This window comes from Pholcus phalangioides, unplaced genomic scaffold, assembly GCF_987345545.1.
Source record: "Pholcus phalangioides strain wild (caught in Gottingen) unplaced genomic scaffold, Ppha-v1.0 ptg000009l_1, whole genome shotgun sequence".
Classification (NCBI taxonomy): Eukaryota; Metazoa; Arthropoda; class Arachnida; order Araneae; family Pholcidae; genus Pholcus; species Pholcus phalangioides.
Genome location: NW_028301602.1, coordinates 36,283,623 through 36,307,241, shown reverse-complemented (window position 1 = coordinate 36,307,241; position 23,619 = coordinate 36,283,623). Strand labels below are relative to the sequence as shown.

General features: G+C 36.5%; 1 protein-coding gene across 1 annotated transcript in view; it reads right to left on the bottom strand.

Moving 5' to 3' along the window:
• Cda5 (Chitin deacetylase-like 5) overlaps window positions 1-23,619 on the bottom strand; it is a 118,023-nt gene that overhangs the window by 53,420 nt on the left and 40,984 nt on the right. The window lies entirely within an intron of this gene.

The window sequence follows — 23,619 nt, the reverse complement described above, 5'->3', positions numbered from 1 at the left end:
GTGGGAGGGGGGCATTGCCCCCCCCCCCCAGCAATAATGACTGTGCTTCCCAGACTTCCAAGTCTATCTCCGCCTATGGATACCAGAAGTATCTATGTCGGATTGACCATGGAAAATTTTTTATAACAATGTTGATCGAGGAATGAGACGAAGAGTACAGAGAGGGAGGAGAAAAACGAAGACTTCATCTCCTCCCTTGCTCACGACTGCTGGTCATCTTTCGTTTCCGTGTCCGAACTTAAACTTCATAAGTTCGGACACGGAAACGAAAGATGACCAGCAGTCGTGGGCAAATTGGGTGGATTTATTTTGGACTGATTCGAGTTTGTGTATATTACTGGAGGTGTAGGGGGTACCAGATCTCAGCGGCGTAGGAAAGTGAATAAACAGGACCAGTTAAATATACAAAAAACTGGAGAAATAATTTCAGAGGACCGGCGAAAATGCATAAATAATAGACCGGATGTATGCATAATGCATAAATGCCGACCGGAACAAAATGAGAACACTTCATAGACATTTCATTTATGACATCTAAAATTTATGCAGCGGCTACAACATGAATTGAGTGAAATGTTTCACTGATTGGCAGGAAATTCTCCCAATGACTGGCACCGGACCAGTGGTTGAAGAGCACCATATAAAAAATAATAATAATAAAATTTGTATTAGTTAACTATTTTTCTCCCATACATCGAAGAAATCCTGAGAAATACTTTTTAGGTGAATTTTCCAAACCATGGTCGTTTCTCGCAAAATACTCAATTAAATGAGAACATTTCTCACGCTGGTTTTCCTCGTGGAAACTGTACAGCCGAAGGTACCAAGATCTGATTAACTCGACAGGCCGTAAATTTTCGATTTACGTTCGATTTACATCAAAAAAGAAAGTCGTTTTCTTTCTTCTCCTTCCGACTGACCTCAGGTGCATGTAATGAGCTGTTTCTGCTTCGATGAGATCGTTGATAAGTTCCTGATGCGATCAAAAATCAATGTCCGAGGTGAGAAATGGTCCACATCAAGAAGAAGAAGCAAATATAATTCGAATTAAGGCCTTTTTTTTCCCCCCAGTAAAAGACTGATCTGATTCTTTCCAAGTAGCCGCTCGCCTACGTACAGGTAATTTCGGTGTCTGATACGGTGTTGAACATATAAATCCAGAGAGAACAATGCTCGCATAAATAAATCACTGACAATCTCCACTGCTGTCAGCATGACGGTACTTGTATCCCCCGTAATGGACGCGTACAGAAATGATGATGGAATTGTGGGTGCCGTGTCCAGACAAATTCCTATGACATTAAACCTCTAATATTGTTATTACGCGATGTTATCTGTGACATGAAGTGTTAGTTACAAGATAACATTCTCACGTAAGAAAATATAAATAGTTATGTCAGGAAATGGATAAGTATATTATAAATGTATATGTTACTGTCAAAGCCTGAATTTTGGCCTCACTGTAACCTACGAACGGAAGTTATTCCCCATCCCCGTTCTTCCTATATTACTGTTTAGTGACCTACCCCCCCCCCCCATATATTGATAGAGAATTGTTCTACTATATGTGTGTTACTGCCATACCCCGAAGTGCGGCCAATTCACGAAATCACCGGCACCTTCAGGAATTGTCCGAGAGTTTTGGTCAAAGCCATATTTTCAGAAATGATTCGGGATTTGTAAAGCGATTTGCAACGTGGCCAGAGATCCCTGGCCACGGTTTTATGTGATGATGTAAGATGGTCCGGTAGGAGCTGAATACATTTTTTTTTCATCGTTAACGTGTGATACAGGACTATATATATAGCATAAGCAGTATAATAATATACGGTATAAGCAGGGGCGGATCTAGAGCTTGCTGTTGGGAATGGTGATTCCCTCCAGATAGTGGATGATAGGGGGCCCATATATCCTGCATTGTCCCACATTTTCCGGGACAGTAACATTGATACAAGTAAAAACAATTTTCAACGGATTTATTAAATTCATATTCGCATATTATATTATCATATTCGCATTTCGCTTGGGGCGGCCCAACCTCCATAGATCCGCGCCATGGTATAAGGTTAACACCATGTGATGCAAGAAAAAAGAGCAATTTGAGAGAAAAACCATTTATATGCAGTCGAATCCCTTTATAACGAACTCCAAGAGACCGGAGAATTCACTTCGTAATTGCGAAATTTCGTCACAAAGGTTCACATTATTCCCATGTGAACTTATCTGGGGGATAAGAAAAGTTTTCGTGTTAAAACCAGATTTTTTCGCTATCGAATCGGGATTCGACTGTAATAATAATGGACATTTAGTTTTTTCTGCCAAATTTTGCAGAAAAAAATCATTACCGCATCGTGACTTCGGTTTGATGGGTTGCCATCGAACGTGGACATAATTATCACCAAAAAATACGCAAACCCGGTGATGACCTCGAATCATGTATTTTGTTATCGGACTTTGGCTAGGGATCTCCGGCCACTTCGCGTGCTGGCTGGTTAAAGATCGAAATTCGGGCATCGGCTGGGCAAATTTGTAATGAAATTGGCCATTTCGCGAACTGGCCAATTTCGGGCTGTGGACCTAATATATACGAGGTGTTTCACGAGCAGGACCGGCTCTAGAAGAGAATCTCTACCCGTGCGGGACTTATTATTGGCGTTCCCGTCCATGTTTGTTTGGTCGACATAGCTTTCTTTTTAGGATCTCTCGATTCGGATTTAGGGCTCCTCCTAAAGCAGCCACGCGGGTAAATACCATGTGAATTTTTTTCCGATTTGCCCACCCTAGGGATAGTATCTCAGCTGTATATCCCTTTGTTTTTTTGCTCATAGTGTCCCATAAATTTATAAATACTAGTTTAAAAATTCATAAAAACTGTAGAAATCGGTATATTTGAATGCGGTTTGCGAAAAGTTATTCTTACATAGGGAGATTTTTTTTTTTGGTGGTAAAAAAAAAAAAAGTAGTTCATATTTTTGTCAATAGAGGGCGCTACACGACAGCAATTCACTGAAAATATGCAAATCAGGGACTTATAAAATGCAAGTTGCACGATCTAACAGCTCATTTCTGAATTTTCTTGTTACTGGTGGCTACATAAGGATTTAATTTTAATGTTGACATGGTGGATGAAGCGCTGTTGGTGAAGAGATGGTATTTTTTTTTTCTTTGTTTCGGCCTAAAATATACTGAGAATTTGAATTTTCTGGATGTTAATGCCGAAAATGATATTTGGAAAGAAAAGTGGGAAAAAAAGTTCCCGGATGAGGCAAATCACTTTTCTTTCCAAATATCAGTTTCGGTATTAACATCCAGAAAATTCAAATTCTCACTGTTGGTGAAATTGTGTTACCTCAGGCACGAATCACCGGCTGAAGCTTTTCGAATGTTTCGGATACAGAAGGGATCCAAGAAAGATTCAAGTTCAATCACTCCATCCTGCCTGGTTTATATGGCCCTCTATCGACAAAAATTTAAACTAAATTTTTTCCTGAATTTAGAAAAAAAGTCCCCTTCGTGAGAACAACTGTTTCGCAAGAACACCGATTTCTTCAAGTTTTTTGAATTTCGAACAAAATTATGGGACACTGTATTTTCTTTCTCATATTTTACTTTAATTGTTGAATCAACCGTAGAATTTTTATGAATTTCGGACAATCTTCTTGGAACGACTCAAATTTTGAACTTTTGAATGAACCAAGTACAACGCAATTGGTTTGAAATGGTGAAAAATATGTGTTGTATAAGTATTACATATTGAATGAAAAGAATTTTTTCCCCTTCTTACTAAGACAATATTCTTTATCACAGATTGTATCTTAATCAGTTCACGTTTTCGCTGCTTTTGGTCTCAGTTACAAAATCGAAACGCGCATAATAAGTGCATAAATATGAATAACGTAATGTGTCAAATGAGTAAGTAACTGTAGCGTGGAAAGAAAAATGTTGTGACAACTGTGACAATCCTTTTTTTTTTCTGTCTTGGACACGCTCTGTTTATTTAATTCGAGAATTTCTTTTTTGATTTCGGTCAAATTCACGCACACACACTAACTCTTACTTTTATTCTATGTCACGTGTTACAACGTATTCCCATACGACTGATGGCAGTGAATGCTCCTTTTTTTTTTGTTATATCTTTCGATTAATTTTGAAGATGAGGCTGTGCAATACATCAGGGAGTTCAATGATACTAGGCACGCAGAAACCTTCTTCGAATAAGAAATTCCATTCTAGAAACTCAGAGGCGGATTTATGGTTTTGTCACCTATGGACGATGCAAATGCTGCCCTTTCCCCAGTGCCGTAACTAGGCAGGTACATCCGCATAGAGCCCACTTAGAGTGCGGCCCAGAATGGGCCTAAATAGATCAGAAGAGGGCGGGGCCATAAATGTAAATTCTTGCACGGGGGCACAGGAATGGCTAGTTACGGTACTGTCCCTCCCCCTCTGAAATTCTAGCTAATTTTTTCAACCATTGAGATTTGCCGCAACTCCGAACTTGCCACCATGGGACCTCTTAGTCCCACTCCTGTAAGTGCGCCTCTGCATCTAAGTTACTATTTTGGTCACTCATATACTTGCATACCCTCTACGTCACTCTTTTGGTCAATAACTGACCTATTCCCCTCACTCGCTGTTCCACTGTTTTAGTCACTGACTGACTTATTCTGTCACTCTCTATGTCTCTCGAATGGCTATTCATTCACATGCTTGCAAACTATTTTAGTCACCCCTCATGGCTGCACACTCGCTCGGTCACTTTTTTGTTGCTCATTGACCTGGTTCTAGGCCACTATTTTGGGAATTCACATGCTTACATACTCTCTAGATCACGTGATCATTTGGTCGCTCATCCATCTGGCTCTTTTAGGCATTCGTGTACTTGAACAATGTTTTGGTCACTGATGTGCTTGCACACACTCTATGCCACACTTTTGATCATTCATATATTTATTTGCACGATGTTTTAGTTTCTCACACGTTTTTACACTCTCTAGGTTTTTCTCTTGGTCGTTACTTACTTGGGCCTTGCACACTATGCCACTTTTTTTGGTCATTCACATGCTTGCATACTGTTTTAGTCATTCGTATGCTTGTAGAGCCATATGTCCAGGAGATTACACGGAACCAGATTTGCGATACATGCATTTTTATTGCTTGAGTTACCTTCATATCCGTACTTTGGTTTGAGAAAGTGTTAGTCTGCTTGAACGTGGAATGCCACCAAACTGCCATGTCGAAATTTGAAGATAATCACTTCTCGGTCTTCGACACAAAAGAATCATCGTGTCTGGATGTGGAACACCGGCACAATATGAACCCGACCACCAAATTTGACGCATTTTTGCTCTTTGGAAATATTAGGGTCTGCATAGCCTATATACTCGATTGTAATTTAGAGGTGTTATTGTGAGTTCTCATCCACTTTGGAAAAGGTTCGTCACCAGAACACCACAAATATGCATTCAATTACAAATACCTAGGCCATCAACAGACAACTTGCCCAACAAGGTGGCCGAAAGAAGTGGAGTAAAAATGTCTATAACCAATTTTCAGAGCAATACGTGTGTACGAAAAGGCAGTTTGATGAGAACATAGCTAATTACTATCATCACTGGAAATAATGAATGAAAATAGTCTGCTAATCAGGTCTGCTATTAAAAATGATGGCTTAAATAATGATAAGAAAAAAATCAATTTAATACACAATAATTTCACATGGTCACGAGAGCTGCCCGCGGGCCAGCTGTTGACTGCCCCTGATTTATATGCCGTAAAATAATTGTAATATTCCTTGAACTGATAGAATGTTGAGACATTGTCCTTCATAAATGTCTTATTCAATGCAACCATTTCAATCTATTGTACGGTGACATGCCTAATTCGATATTCTCTCCATCATTCTCGATACTTCTCTTTGTTCTGAAGAGATGCTCTCTTGACCTCGGGTATGTTATTATTATTTTTTCCACATGATTCGGGATCTTCATCACGAAATCGAAGGACAACCACTTCTATCGAACGTCGATACTTTCAACCCATTGATTTTAACGCGAAGTGACACTTACGTCTTTGGAATCTTCGGTCTGTCGACCAAAATAATAATTAAAAAAAAAAAGACTGAAAATTGTGACCTAAATGAAATAATCATTAAACTTGAAGCACATAAAAAAGAAAAGAGGGGGGTATCACGAATTTTTTCCCCCCAGTCCGCTAAATAATGGAACACATAACACGATAACGCTTCAGGAACGAAGCTTTAACGTATGAACCAGTTAGCATTTATGAGAGGCACGCTTCGTAGACGGATATAATGAACAAGATGGCGATGATATCGTTTCTCGAATAAAATGAGGGCTGTTTCGAAGCGTTTACAGGAAGAGCGTAAGAAGCAGAATTCACAGATAATGAAGAGAAGAAAAAAATAATCCAATAATAAAGACGAGAAAATATATGATGGTAAGATTTGAATACACTTCTATGAGGGAAGGGGGCACGCTCCGTCTGCTCCAATATATTGACTGTACGAGTCAGTGTTTGTGGCCGGCGTTGCAATAAACCACGCCAGTTTTATATTTCAAAAAAAAGTTCGAGCCAGAACAAAGGAGCCGACCCGATAGGGAACCCCGTAGGAACGAGAATAAGGATCATGATAATACCTTCCGCTTCAATATCAGATTATGAGAATGAGTGCATGTTAGTTCATATAATGATCGTATTGAATATGAGATGAAGATCTTTAAGCTTTGGAACTTTCAACAATATCTTTGGTGAAGTGGTCCGTTGGTTCAACGAATTTTTTTCGAGTGGTATTGGTTCCAAAACGATCTACTAATGGCTGTCAATCATCCCCAAAATGTTTGTATTCGTAAGCGGCCATAGAAGCAAAAAAAAAAAAACTAAAAGACACATACACGCGCGCGCGCGCGAGTGGTGGTGATTGATTTTCTCTTGTTTCCCGACTTTGAGAAATGAACGGCGAGCGAGTCCTCAATAAAACCAACTTCAGCACAATCTTTATGAGACATATAACTCTGTAGAAAACAGAAATGAAAGCAGACCCACATAAAAAATTGAGGCAACTGACTGTGTTACTTTTAATTTATAAGCCAGGTGGCAGCACTTCGAACAAGTTGCACGCAAGTAGGCATCCACGTCTACAATTCCTTCTGTAGTCCCGAAATATTCACGGTCGGGGAAGGGGGGCTGATGAGAATCAAGTGGAAAGGGAGTCATGACGGGCAGTTGGGGGGCACAAAGAGCTATGAAAAATAAATTGGATATGAAAGTATCAAGCGAAATATAGTGGGAAAACGTGCGAGTACTTTCAAAATCCAGCAGAACTTCCCATAGAACAAAAACCACCTTAATGGCCTGGGAGCAACATGTGCACAGGGGACCTACATGAAGAAATTTGGAACTAAAATTAATATAAAATAATAGAGGAAAGAGTGTAAGTAGTGTACTTCCAGCTAAGTACCGGAGCCCAAAAAAAAAAAAAACACTTTTCCCACGGACCGGTGATTTTCAGACTGCAGTTCATAAGAACAGGGCAAGAAAGAAGCTCGTCGAATTTTCACACAAGGGTCCGAATTTATGAAATTTTTGTTTACGATAAATTTACTGAAAAAATTTATTCAGTAGGTTGAAAGAGTTTCATTCCTGTATCTGTATGGGGATGGGCCAACGTTAGCTCGCTCTAAGAGAATACAGTAGCATATAGTCTAATTTCTAATGTATAGTGCTATAGTAGTGGAAGGTCTACTGTAGCTGGTGTTGGATGGGGTCCCGGGTAAGAGTAAGACGGGGGAAAAGTTTGAAGGAAAGAAATATGGTTAGAAGGAGCCATGGGCGAAAAAATGGTTAAGGAACACTGCTTTAGGGAATTATGCACAATTTTATGGCATCATTTTCTCAGACACCTCGTTGGGCATTTTGCCTGTTGTGGCCTTGTATTTGTATTTTTAAGCGTGCATAGTTCCTGGGAGGAATGCTTATGGCAGTGGTTCGTAACTTTTTGCATTCCACAGACTCTTATCGCGTTTAAGATGTCTACAGTCTTACTGTGCCAGCAAAATGAAAAGCACGGACGCTGTTATAAAATAATACATGCATTTAGCATATATGAATTGAAAACAATGATGTAATTGTTTTCTTATCCAAGCTCACAGACCCACCTGAAATCTCTCCAAGGGATTAAGAAACCCCTGGTTTGAGGTGAATGTGCAGTTTGATAGTAGTAGTCGAGCATTGTACAAAGCAGTTTGGATGACAATAAGTGGTCTCAAATTGCGAAAGAAAATGAAGTATAAAATTTCAGTCTTGCAGAAGGGCTGCGAGTCACCTCGGTTCTGCGTCTGATTTTCTTTTTCGTTTTGGCAATTGTTTCCACGAAGAAACAAAGTAAACAAGTAAATATTTATGAGAAACAAAGCAAATGAGATGCCATTGAATACAATACAATGAATACGAAAATCGGATGACTGAATGAGTTACGCAACTTAAACAATTAAAACGAACCAAAACGTGGAACAATTTTCCGCCTTTCGGAGACGTCCCATCACAAAAGAGACTTTCCAATTAACAGCAAATCCATCGATGCAACGATGATGACCCTCTTTGTCTTGTCAATCATTGCACATCCATCTGCATCTCTTTATGCACGAGTCTGGTCATTGAAGTTTTGACCAGAAAAAAACCTTACGTTATTGTTTATACATTGTTCGTTTTGTCTGGAAATATACGACATTTAGAAAAGAATCATGCTGCCATCATCATTAATAGAAGAGATCATGATGAAATATATCTCTTAACGATACATACATAGATTGACATTGCGTAAATAAATCATAAGAGTGTACGGTGGAAATGGGTCTCTTGTGTACCACAACCGTTTTGATGCCGTGGGAAGAAGAACTTTCGGATCATCCTTTTCCTTTTCATTTTTTTGCTCAGCATGCGGTTGAAAATACAATGTTTGCAAAACTGCAATAGCTTCATCACGAACTCCATTCCGTAGGAAATACGACACAACACATCAAATACCTACAAAAACAACGACGGAATTCCGACCTCATTTTGAGTGGATCGAAATCTTTTTCTCAGGACCCATTTTGTTTTACCCCTAATGTTTATTTATATTAACGAATTTCAATAGAATGAAACAACGTCACGACTGTTATATTCGACGAAACTATTTTTGATGAATTTCACGAAAATGATAAACATAGGGAACAATCACAAATACATTTACGTGAGTCGGTTATTACTTGAATTATAAGTTACTGGATAACCGATGGATATGTGGATAATAATACGAGCATTACATAAATCAAAACATTTCGGAATCTCAATAACTATTATTACTGCAGTTATTATTTTAGATATAAATTCAAACGTCGAACTACTCTCTCTACCATAATTTACGTTTATTTCTATCTCTTCAAAGATAGTTAAACTCTCTCAATTATTTATGAATGTGAATATCACCGATGTTTAACTGAGGATTTATTTCGGAATATCCCATGATGGTCCTCTATTAAAGAGGTTTTTAACCCTTAAATGCACGATTTTTTTTTTTCGAGATAATAATTTTTTTCATAGTTACTGACGCGTATTGAAAACCTGAAAAATTATTCAAAAAAATCTATTTCGAATTACACAGGACTTTATTGAAGACATGCAAAACCTAAAAACTCACACGTAAAATAAATTGCATAAAGTATAATATTACTTTTCAAATATATAACTACCTTCTTTGTGATCCAAACTACTAATTACGAATTTTTATTTCTATAATAAACTAATTTATAAGAAAAAAATTTTATTTACTTTAGTGATTTTGTGAACAAAATCACAAAAAAACAAAAAACAAATCACAAACAAGGAGTTGTTATCGTTAATTAGGACACCTACCAGCAAGTTCAAAATATAAAACGAAAAATATGACTTCAGCTTATGTGAAAAGGTGATTTTGAATTTTAATCTTCACACTGGCTGCAGTAATGAACGTTTAAAGGACCCTTTGCACATATGCGAAACTATAACATTTAACGGTTAATCTTCTTTGAAGAGCGAGCAATGTTTATGCTTAGCATCAGAAGTAGAGCACTCGCATAGGCTATGCTTAAACTAAGACCAGTGTAATACGAATTCTTGAATGGTTCAGATTGGATGGTTTTAATCGTTATTGTTCAAGATCTCGCGAGCACGAAGTAAGTCACCGTAGGATGCTTCTATGGGCACCGAGCTGAAAATTTCTGGTCTATTTTTATACGGAATTTGATAGTCTTTATAACATATTTGTTATTTCCCAGCATCTATTGAAATGTTTCCCAAAGTTTCCATTGTGGCTCCTAGGGGGCGTCGACAATCTTTGTTGGAAGAGTCGCGAAGAAATGGCGACTTTAATGTACGCCTGTTTAGTATCTTGAGGTGTTACTTTTCGAACACCACTACTCGTTCAGGGAAGCGGTGAACATTAGCCGGATGGAATCTTATGTTTCTGAAATTCTTGAGCTTCCCCGCATTTCATGTCTTTTCCGTTTCATTTTCCAGACTAGGTTATTTTGTCACACATAAAAAAAAGGAATCACCGATACCTCGATGAATTTCTCTTCAAATGTTATCTGGTGAGAAGCATAAAGAAAATTTCTCTGTCATCCTGTATCAAATATTATTTCCCAGTGATGACACTAACGAACGATTTGCTATATTTTATTTCAGTTTTAAAATTCATGAACGAAGTTTCATTCCTTTCAGGCACTCTTCATGAAACACCCTGTATAAAGGTCTATAAATGAAGAAAATAAACTAATACATAAAACAGCAGATATGACGAGAAAGATCTAGAAAATTTTTTTATGAAAACTTCCAAAACGCTAACAATTATTTTTTTATTCTTTCTTTCTAAGTAAAAATGTTTGAAATGCGGGGCGTCGAATCGATTCTCTCAGTTTTTTTCTGCTCTAGAAAAATAAGTTTTAATTACTCTTACGACTTGACTATAAATCTTTAGCCTGTAACACATACGACACAAAACCACCAGATAACAACCACATTGTCCAGTCATTCGAAAATAAAACTTCGTGAAACGTTATTTCTGGCTTTGATATCTCAAACGAAAATGACATACCGTATATAATTTCTAATTACTCTTCCCTACTTCTCAATTTAAGAGGGAAAAAAAACTCAATTTTCTCATTTGAGGAGGATTTTATTTCCAATGACAATGAGAGAAAAGAATCTTCGATATAAGAAAGAAGAAAAAAAAAAAAAATGGAGCTTCATCTTAAAACTGGTCATTCGTCCATGTCCGAAGCCAAAATCCGCCATTTTGTTCTGAATTAGTTAAAAGTCCAGTTACGAGATTTTCTTTTCTTTTCCATCGTGTGAGTCTCGTTAAGAAAGGCAGGACTTCTTTCATTTTTTTCCCCCCCTTTTCTTTTCTTTCGCTTAAGAAATAAGAAAACTTTCAAAGAGAGATGCTGCCCAAGGGAAAGGCAGGACTTGATTCCGTCCAGACGTTGCGTCCTACATTTTTGCTTTCTTTTTCTTTCCTAAACGTTATTACTCCGTTGATCACAAAACTGTCGCTCACGTTCTTTTCTTCTCATTTCAGAAGAAAAAAAAAATTTTTAGAAGAAAAGGTGCTAATTTTCTTTCTTTTGATATCAAGGTCGTTTCCGTGACGATCATTTTCTAGAACACCTATTATGTACTACTAACTTCAAAGACATTTTTTTCCGTTATTCATTATCCACTCACAAAATAATACTAATAATAATAACCATTTCTTGTATTAACCACGTTAATACAAGTTTAGTTTTTTGTTTTTCTCCCATTGCGTACCTATTTGTTATATATATATGTGCATTACTATTATTATTATTGTTATATATATATATTACTCGACCTACATCTTTCTAATATGCATATTTGTCATTAATTTCGTATTGAGAAATCGTGAACATTTGCAAGTTCAGCAACGATGTTATAAATTTCTACGTTTAATATGAAAAATAGATCAAGATTTCGTTCGTAAACTTTTTCCATATTTCACTTACTCATAAGGCAGTGTAATTTATGATTTTGGATATTCTATATATGAGAATGTCTGATGCACAAACATAGATATTGATTCATTAATTCATGTTCAGCAACTTCCCGTAAAAATCCATGTCTTTCAAACTTGATTTCTAGCATATAGAAATGTCCTCTCCACTTGTTAATGCAAGATTCATTGAAAGACTGGCTGTTTGTGGAGATGAATCTTGTATTGATTTCTAGCTCTTGCGGATGAATGTGTACGAGGTACATGTTCGGTTAAGTAGTAGTAGTAGTAGCTCTTGCGCATAATTCAAAGCAATTCAGCCTATCAAATAACTTTTTTCCCTACCATTCTAACTTTGAAGGATTCTAATGAGTTTGTGAGGTATCTTTGGGTGAGGATGTTTGAATGGAATCACCTGGCAGCAAAGTGCCTTTTGTAGTTTCATAGATCTCTTTGTGCGATGATGTTTGGATTGAATCAGCCGGCAGTTTTTGTAGCTTTACAAGTGTCTTCGTGCGTTGATGTTCGAATGGAAACAAAAAGAATTTTATGTCTTATAGGTGTCTTCATGCGATCATGTTTAAACGGTCCAATGAGTTTGGGAAGTCTCTTTGGGCGATGATGTTTGAATGGAATCATCTAGCAGGAAAGAAACCTTTTGTAGCTTTACAGGAGCTTTGCAGGCATCTTTGTGCGATGATGTTTGAATGGAAACAAAACAAATGACTTCATGTTTTACAGGTGTCTTCATGCGATGATGTTCAAAACGGAGTCAACTACCGTTAAACCGAAAGCTATACAGGCCACATCTCCATATGACAATATCGGCTCATTTCTCACAGACTGGATATATCTCTGGCAATTTATTTATAAAAAAAACGTACATTACAATCATAACAAGTATAAAATCATAATCCAAGTATAAAATCATAATCCAAGTATAAAATCATAATCCAAATATAAAATCAGTTGTAAGATCACAATCTACGTATACATTCAGAAATCAACATACAATCCTGTATTGCAGATTTTATACTTGTACTTTATACTTGTATTTGTTGAAATGGCGTCTCTGGAGTCAACTACCCATTTTCGTAGTTTTGGTTGTACTTTTTCCTACCATCCATTCTAACTCTGAAGGATTCTAATGAATTTGGGAGGTGCCTTCATGCGATGATGTTTATACGGAGTCAAATATCCATTTTTGTAATTTTACAGCCGTCTTTAAGAAAAGAAGAAATAGGGAAAAGATATGCACTTGAAAATATGCAACCTTGAATTTGGAAGGTATGTTGGGAGAGGAATGCTCGTGTGAAAAGCTTCTAGAGTGAAACATTTGCTTAGCAGTGCCTCACCTACGATTGTCTGTGAAGTACGTCCATTAATAATAGGAAAATGATTTCCTATGTCCTTGAGCCATTTTGGTATGAGTTATTCGTTTTGTGAATGAATATTGAAGCCATGAAAATAGACAAATATGCAAAATGAAAGAGAATACCTGCATAATACCGAGAAAACAAAATCTCCGCTTTCCGATTTTATTTTATGATCTCCGCTTTTATCTTGCGATTTCAAGACTGCCATTGCCTTATCAATGCAATAAATCCGCAATTTAAGTCTCGGATTGAGTCATTTTCCCTTCCACACTGCTTAGGAAGAGATAAAACCAGCCATGAGTCATACATGGTCATTATCCAATGCCATTTTTGGCCACGATATATATTGTGGGTTCCAAAAATTATGTGTGTGACCATTTTTAGTGCTAAGGTGAGGAGAGTGCATCGAATAAATGACTTTCGATAAATCTTTTACGATAATTTTAGACAAAGAAGCATCATTCCGGTCGCGTGACTGTGCTAGCAGAACTTCAATCCCGTATAAGTATTCGACAATCCATATTAAGCCTGAGCCTGAAGAGACGATCGAACCCGAATCGGCCCCGAGGCTGTTGAAAAAAAAAATGTTTTTTTTTTTTATCCTCTGAGGAATTCATCAGCCAACGCTAATTGGTCGAGTCAATCTCGATGAACTTTGGAAAATTAAAAAGTCGTAGTGGAAGGGTGGAAACTGCGTGGGAACTTTCCTCATTTGCAACACAACACAAGAGGCATTCATCTCGCGAAAAAAAAAAAACAGCAATAAAAAACACACCTCGTTTGCATTTCTTTTCCTTTTACCATTCACTGAATGTTGCCCTTGAAAATATCCATGTATTTGTGCGCAAAAGAAACGTGAACAAAATGGGATTCAACGACCAACGCTTGTTATGCCAGAATAGACCATGTGGGCGAAATGTTTTGAAAACTTCTCGATCTGTATTCAGTAGGAACATTAACGACGGCCACATTGAAGAAGGGGAAGAGCTGGTTCACGATGCTGGTAGTAATACCATCCGTGGGTGTTATGAAACAACTTCATGTAATAACCAAGGCTGATGAAAAAAAGGTACATCAGTTGCAAAACACGATTAATAAACATGCTAAATAATATTATCGTCGTGTCATAATTGGTTGTTCGTTACGTGGATTAGGTCCACTAGTAATGGCATTGCGTAAGATAAACCGCAGCTAATTGCACTTCTAAGTACCATACTTGAATCTTCCTTTGAATATAAAGTTCTCCTTTGTTTAAATGATCTCAGTTATTGAAAAACTGATTTCTCCATTCGAATTAATTTCATGTTGAAACCGATGTTTGAGTTTGTGGCGAAAAATTAACGTAATTAGGAAAAGAGATTACAGTGTCTAGTTTAATTTTAGAAAATTGCATATTCTGAACAAGACCTTTCTCATGTGAATTTCTGCCTTAACTTGAAACATTTTGATATTAAAGAGTTTCACAGTCGATTTCTTGATGCATTAACGAGAGAGGTTAGTCTTACATAGGGCATGGTTCGAATCCAGTACTGTCACACCCTGACTTACGTCAGTTATTCGTTCCAAGACAAACGACGTAAATCGAAGTAAATGTTTTTTCACGTACACAGCGCTGAAATGAGACAACTGAGTCTCAAAATCTAATATCTACATATTAATTCTCGACAAAAAAATTTGCCAAACGTATAACAAAATTATCGGTTATGGCTGGAATTGCTGAAAAATTTCCCTTAGGGGGGGGGGGGTACAAATCTGAAGTTAATTTGAAATTAAAATGAATTTCAAGGGGAAAAAAAATCCTGTCAAATATCATAAATATATGACACGAATATTCTTTATTTTATAATCACAATCATCGTGATGTAATTCGTAACCAAGAAAAATTACCTTAATATACGATTTCAGTTGAAATTCGAGCAAGCTTCATTGGAAATAATGGGAAACGGAAGCGTACAGTGTAAAATACGGGTCACAAACGATGATATATTTTTTTGTATCTATACAGTATTTGTCTTATGCGACTCTGGAAGAGGAAACATTTCACTTTTAAGAACATGACGTCGAAGTCCTTCAAGATTTGCTTTAAGAGCGTGTAATCGGGGTGAGGGGGAACACATTTTTTTAAACAAGACGTCGTAAATCGGGCTATCATTATATAGCTCAGCGTTTCTCAACCTTTCTGAAACCAAGGACCAGCAGAATGTAACGCCCGAGTGGCATGGTGGTAAGATACTGTCACGGTCCTGGGTTCGAACCCGAGGGAGGATATAGATAAGATATTTTCCCTAACGGAACTTGTGGCGACCACACACCAATAAACAACGCCTTCATTTCCAACCCATCTCATTAACGGCAGCAAATTCCGATGTGGCCAGAGTTGGTGCTTGGTGCAGTAGTAGTAGAATGTCTGAAGCAATTTTTGTACGCTTGTGTCCCGTATTACGGGACATTCTTTGAGTTTTGGTTGTTCCGATTTTTTTTTAATACAATGAATATTGAATTTGTAATACTTACTAAGGTCATGAATACCAACCGTTTTCTTAATACATAAACTACTTGTGTTCATCGGATCCCGTAGGATTACAATTCTGTGTCGATTCTTATGTCTAATCCACTGGAATGGAGGTATGCTTTTTATTCGAACCCATATGGGGAAAAAAAAACTAACATCAACTATACAAAGGCTGAATAATTTTTCATTCAATTAGAATTACATTTTATTATAATTAATTTTATAAAGTCTGCTTTCAGATTCCCTGTGCCATCGCCGTTACCATAGTTTGAGAAACATTGGTAAAGCAAATAGATGTGTTTCTGAGAGAGAGAAGTCGATCAGGATATGCGATTTTAAAAACTGTCTGATTATATCATCTGAGTGACCCCAATGATATGACCGCAATGTGGACACGTCATATATCAAGGCAGTCACAATGAGCGATTGAGATGAGTCATTTAGTAAATAAGTCGGTAAGTTGAATAATTGACATGAGCAGTTGCTCTCAAATGAAATTGATTGCAAGAATTTTTTTTTGAAAAATCGGGGGGGGGGGAAGATTTATATTCCAATTAATGAAACATGAATGTTTCGTGAAATTAAATCATTCAAGCAATTACTTTTTTTGACATTTAAATTATGCTCATTAATCAAAGTAAGAATAAAATCAACGTAAAATAGAGTCCAAGGTGTCTAGACTATCGTTCAAGTTTTCTCATAGATAAAATTGCTCAAGTTTATAGTAGTGAATCAAGTGATTCGAATTTACATTGGGCTGAATAAAGTCGCGCGTAGCTTTTTTGTGTTTATAACGGGGCTAAATAAATTCAAATGCACTTTCAGTTTATCATCGGGTTAAATAGTCATGTGTATTTCTTTCAATTTACTATGGGGGGGGGGGGGGCTAAATAAAGTGTCACATGTACTTGATCATGAGACTAGATAAAGTCACGTGTAACTTTTTCAATTTATTATGGGGGCCGGCCTAATAAAGTCATATACGAGTTCTTTTAATGATCATTTTTGTCGCACAGCAGTCATTTTCTGCACACGAGGGCTAATTAGACCGGGACCTACAATTAATTGCCGATTCCGAACGGCAGGCTTGTTTTTTATACTCATCGAGAGGTTGGTGCCCTAACCCCTCGATGGGGGAACTCCCTGCTTTTTGCTGCGGTCAAGTCACCGTTTTTTTTGTTGTGCCCGTGCGTCAGGAAAATTTTCTGACAAGGGCGTACCGGGTATCGAACTCGCGATACCTCTAAACATCCTTTGGTACTTTAGGCGAGTATCTTATCGACCGGGCTACCGCACCCCACGAGTCCTTTTAATTTATCATGGAGCTAAGCAAAGCTACATATACTTTGAATTTATTATCCGGTGAAATAAAATCACATTTAACGTGGGGCTAAATAAAGTCGTGTGTATTGCTTTTAGTTAATTATGGGACTAAATAAGGTCTTACTTAGCAGCATAGTAATTGCTTCTTTAAATTTATCATGTGTCAGATGAATCCTTTCTGCACCAGATGGCAACTTAAAATAAAGGTAACGGATATGGAAATATTTTGAAAGATCGTACGTCGGAAACGCATGCCAGCCTGTGTATTGAGGTTCGATCATTCCGTTACCGATAACGTGTGCCAGTGGAATGCCAGTATCAATCAAAATACTGCTGCTACTGAAATAGTGATTTCATATATATATATATATTCTTATTGTCTTAATAACATCACGATGTGAATTTGTAAGAGAATTACGCGATGATGGATCTTATCCATAGAGAGTGAGTGAGTGAGGATATTGGGTTTATTACAATCGCAATACGATTACGATACGCCAAATTTTTAATTAAAAAATTCTTTTCAAATATTTCTGATTAATAAAAAGTTTGGTTTTGGAAACGAAACCAGTCCATGGTGTCCTAACAGGTGGACCAACGGGTCTTCAACCAACATCATCTATAGCGGAAGGCCTCCGCGCGAAGCTCGTGACGTCACTGAAGAAGGTAATCTCACCTATAGAATTGGATATACTACAAAAAAATGTAAAGATGGCGCATGCGTCGGTCTGCTATATCCAATGGCTATAGGTGAGATGACCTTCAATGAAGTCACGGGCTTCGCGCGGAGGCCTTCTGCTGTAGATGGTGCTGCCTCAACCCTAGGCCCTGAATCAGACAGGAAGAGGGCAATTTATTGGAAGCTCTCACAAATTCGGAAGTTGTTTCTGTCATAACTTCTGGAATTATTTTTCTCACTTATTTTGATTATTTTTTGTAATTTCTAGAAATATTTTTCGCGCGTTAATTCTGGAATAATTTTTCACTTGTTGCGGAAATGTTTTTCATCACTTCGGGAATTTTCTTTCATTAATCTCATGTCGGATGCTGCTACCCTCCAAAAGGATATCGTACATGAAATTATGACTCAAGAAAGCCCCAAAAATGTCCGGGTCCTAGAAAATAGTCGCCGAAATCGTTAAGACGCCTCTGAAAGCAATCGTGAAACAAATGGATTTAAAAACCGGATTGTAAGTGGATTCGTACGATCCATCTCTGGAACCCCTGTGACCAAAATTAGGGTTCCGATAAATAGGTTAAGAACCCCTGGGGTAGGGGGGGGGTTGAAAAAATAGGTGAGGATAATTTATATTCGTTGACAATGGAAGATAAATCTGAAATTTTATCAATGGCTACTTCTCTCGTCTTTTATATTCTAATGAATTTTTTACAGCACAATGTTATCTGAAAATGACACGACAATTGCAAAATTCGACACTACATGACAACTTAAAATAAAAGTAACGGATATGGAAATATTTCGAAAGATCCTTCGGTGGAAACGCATGCCAGTCTGTGTATTGGGATTAAAATATTCCGTTATCGATAACATGTGCCAGTGAATGCCAGTATCAATCAAAATACTGCTGCTACTGAAATAGTGATTTCATATATATTCTTATTGTCTTAATAACATCACGATGCGAATTTGTAAGAGAATTACGCGATGATGGATCTTATCCATAGAGAGAGAGAGAGAGAGAGAAAGCGTATTGGGTTTATTACAATCGAAATACAATTACGATACGACAAAAGGAACAATGGGAAGACAAGATTTACGAAGTACGGAACATGAAACCGGAAGAATCGCGAAATGCTCACGCAAGGCAACATTTCGATTTCCGCGCTAAGCTCATAAAAGCATAGAAAAGAAAGCTTTATAGTTGGATGCACATTTACAATTAAGACAATGGCCGCTCACAACAACAACGGTGTAGATAGATTTATATTGATGTAGAAAAACCTGTGATTTATTTATATTCCTATAATAACGTATCAGCGTTGCTATAGATAAAAAAAAATCCATTACGATTAAGGAAGCTGATATTTTTCTACTTAATACAATTACGTTTATCATTTCTAGAAGATCAGTGTAATAATTATTATCGTAATTTTTATGACTGTTTTTAAAGAGGATGAGTTTGTTCATTTAGAGTGATATTAGTTTCGTAATGCGGAGATTAAGGTAATTTTGAAATGACTTATAACTAATGCACTTTATATCATATTTTCATTAACTTTATCTAATACGCGTTGCGCTATTCAACCGATATACACTATACAGCATGTTTTTTCTCACAAAGAAATGTTTTGTCATTTCAAAATTCATTTCTTCTCGGAGACGTAAAATCAGATATAATTTAATAGAAAGGGCTTGACGTTCCATTCTGTAGATTATGAGTCTTCACCTTGTTCCGCGTAGCAATGATTATGATCAGGAGATGAAACCCACATAGCAATTCTGGCAGGCACTCAGACTTTTATCAGTGTGATGTTAATCTTTTAATTGGTGTTATTTAATTAAGTCATCGATAAATGAGTGCATACTCGCGAATACAAAATTAGGTAAAACCATAGATCATACTCTGATTCTCTCGAACAGCAATTATGACTCCAATAGTTGTACCACAGCTTCCAAAAATCTTGTTACAAAAGAGAAGGAAGGCTTTCACGGCCGGAGTTTATGAATATCCATTCTCTTCGGGTTGTTATGCCGTGTTCGAGAATTTTTATCAGCAGATGTTTCGTCATCATTGGTGCACCGATGATGTCCCGAACACAGCATAACAGCCCGAAAAGTATGGATACTTTTATCATCTGATTATAATTTGAAAGTGCTGGACAATTGAATGTGATTTAATGTGAATGTAATCTCGTAAATACATTTACAATGAAAATGCCCGTAATAATGAATACAGTGATGAACGTCGTATTATGAACCTTTTGGAAACAGACACCTACGGTCCAAGAAATTCGTCCGCAATCGGGGAATACCCATCAATAAAAAGCGAAATACATTGAAGCTCTTTTCTACGAGATTCAAACGAGTATCTGCTGATAGGAGGTGTTGTTGTTTACCTATTTATTTTGTTTATTTTTTCATACTATTTTGTTCCACGATACTAGTTGTTTCACTCTGAGATACTTGCTGATTGTTTTAGGTTTGTGTTTGCTAATTTTGTTATTGTAAGTGTAAAAATAGAAAAATGTTTTGTGGTGTTACCCACCTTGAAATTGGCTTATAGCCAAATCAGTAAAGTATGCGTGCGTGTATGTATGTATATTTGTTTTCCACATTTTCGATTCTCCCGACGTTTTGATAAAATATATCCGTATTTTATTTGGTATGTCCAGTATTTTCAACAAACCCAACTTACATACACAATCTTCACTGAAACAGATAATGTGCATAAACATCATAACTGTTAAATGTATAGCTCTCACATTTCTTACATTTTGATGAAATGCATTTTAATCACTACTTATATGTTGTTATAGGTTTTAATTTCAAGTAGAGTTTAACCCTTTATGTTCCTGTATTTGGCGGTTTTGTCAATGATTGGCATGTGTTAGTAGCATGCCAAATGTCCTTTCTATCTATTTTCATTTCGAAAAAATATTATCACGGTGGGATTGAATTTATTCGTGCTTTAATTAGATCGAAGCACATGGTTACAGTGGATTGAACTTATGTGCTTTAATCTAATTAATCATTTTTCTCAATAAAAGTAAACACCGCACTGATATCAGTAAATATTTACTCAAATTATGCTGTAGGATACATAAATTTCTGCACTACGTAACTCGAAGAATAGAAGAACAGACGATTAACAGAAATGAATGAATTAAACCTGGTTTTCGTAGTTATACGATACGAGAAATACGAGCTTTTGTTTATTCGCAAAATGTTGATCGTAATACTGATTCGCAAACAATAAAACTTGAATGAGAATTAGAACGTGGATAATTAGTTATTTACGTATCAAATATATACAACCAAATTCGGTTATAACGACTACTCGGTTTTAGACTCGACTTTAACGCCAATAATTAGATGTGTGGACTGATTCTCATAGAGAATAATGTTCACGAACCTTGATTATAACGTCGATGACAACGCAACGACCTGATATGACGACATATTTTCGTCAATTTTGCTTCCATTTCTAGGGTTTTTTCCCAGAGAAATTCCAATCATTAGAGCTCATCACATTCAGGAAATGTTTATCTCGAAAAAAAAATTACATGTTTAATGATTCTACATGCTTATGCATATTAAGTCGTATACGGGAAATTCCCACATTTTCCCGTAGTTGTTTTCTTCCCGATTTTTTTAATGAATAAAAAAATTCCCGTTTTTTTAATAAAGAATACTTTAATTTTTAATTTTTAATGGGATTTTAAATAAAGTTAATTTGCATAATTTATAAATTGCGTTATAATGAATATGTTTATGTAAATATGAATATTCCTCTCATATATTTGCCATCTCTCATTTTGTGTTTTTAACACCTGTCGAAGTGCATTTTAGAAGACTTGCTAATACATATAACCTTACATACGCCTCGTACACATTCCTCTATGGTATTTCTAATGAACTGGTACATTCCGGAATGTGCGTGTACACGCTGTGAACCTAACATGAAGTTTGTTTCTGCGTGATGTTTGTCATGTGTAGTGCTGCCTTTAGTTTTACTGACCATGGGTGAGGTGTAATGATTGAATAATTATACCGTTGTGTGGGCCTGTTGGTCTCTGTGGCAAGACTTACTAACCGGGACATCGGCTCGCATTCGCTCCTCGAAGTTGGGAATCACGGAAAACCAACTTCAGCCGACCACCATTGTGGCGATGGTGGGAAGACTTCCTGCAGCATTGTATTTCCCGTCAAGGGTTATTTGTAAACAATATTTGGCAGTTTCGCTGTAAATTCGAAACATTTTTGGTGAGAACCGGCGATGATCCCCATTTCGCGTATTTTTCGCGATCAAATATAGTCACTGTAATCACAATGAAAAACAATTTCATTCGCAGTATTCGATTGCACATCTGATTAAACTTTTTTCAATAAAAAAAAATGTCTTGAAAATTTCACAGTCTCGGTTGTAATGATCACTCGGTTACAACGACAAAACTTCGCAGAATTTCTGATATCTAAAAAAATGTTATAACCGAGTTTGTATTTTCTGGAATCCTACTAATTTATTTCGGATAAAAATTTAATTTCAATTTCAATTTTATTAATATGTTAGATGAATGATAACAATACATTAGGTTAGTGAAAACCACCAAGGAGACACCAAGGTCCCATACTGGTTGTTACAATGAAGTTAATTCAATAACATTTGAATTAGATGTCTTTTCAATCATTTCAATCAAAAAGTCTTGATAACTTTGAAAACAAACGAGGAAATTACGTGTAAATACAAATAACGTTGATATTCATTTATTCTACGAGGAAACGAAAATCGAATTAATTTTAAACGAGAACTTCCGATGTTCCGATCGATTTGAATGCTCATAATTTCCGCATCATTCATAATAAAAACATTTAAAAAAACAAAATCGGAAATTCTCATGGGAAAATTTCCATTTCATTTATTCATTCTGCGATACAAGGATAAATGACACCCTGACGTAACCAAGTGACGTAACAAAAAGAAATAAATGTAAATGTTTTTGTTAATGTTACGCGATTTATATCGTGGAAAATACACAGTGTTTCCATACAGTTCATTTTTCCCCCTTGTTATAAAAATACATTTTCCCAAACAATATCATTGACGCTTAGAATAATGTTAATTCTTTTTTCACTGACGTGCGTAATGTATGTGTTTTTTCTCAGATAAAAGAAAAAAATTCGAATAACAAGGCTTAACTCGTGCACACATTTCTAGACGGGGAGAAAAAAATGAATGGAAAAAAAAAAAAAATAAAGGTAAATAAATGAATAAAATATAGAATGGTGTCGTTTTCCCCTTCGGCCAAGCGGAGCAAGGTTAAAACAGGAAATTATGTGTAAGACCGCATTCACATTTTGATATTTACTTCACTGTGCGTGATATTCGTTGTTGTTGTTGTTGTCAAACTTGTCGGGAAATTTCTACATTTTTTTGCTTTTTTTCTGCTAACGGTATTTCCCGGAAGGTCTAATGCGGTCATTTTTTTTGTGTTACTATATGGAAACATTTCTGAGTATTTTAACGATTTCTGCGTAACATTCCACAAGGCTATTGTTGTAATATTGGAAAATAGCTTCTCAGACATGCTCCATATTTACCCGAATAGATGACAATATTTTTATTATTGAATTTTAGGGGTCTTGTGTGCAGATAGAAATGCTTGTATAGTATTAT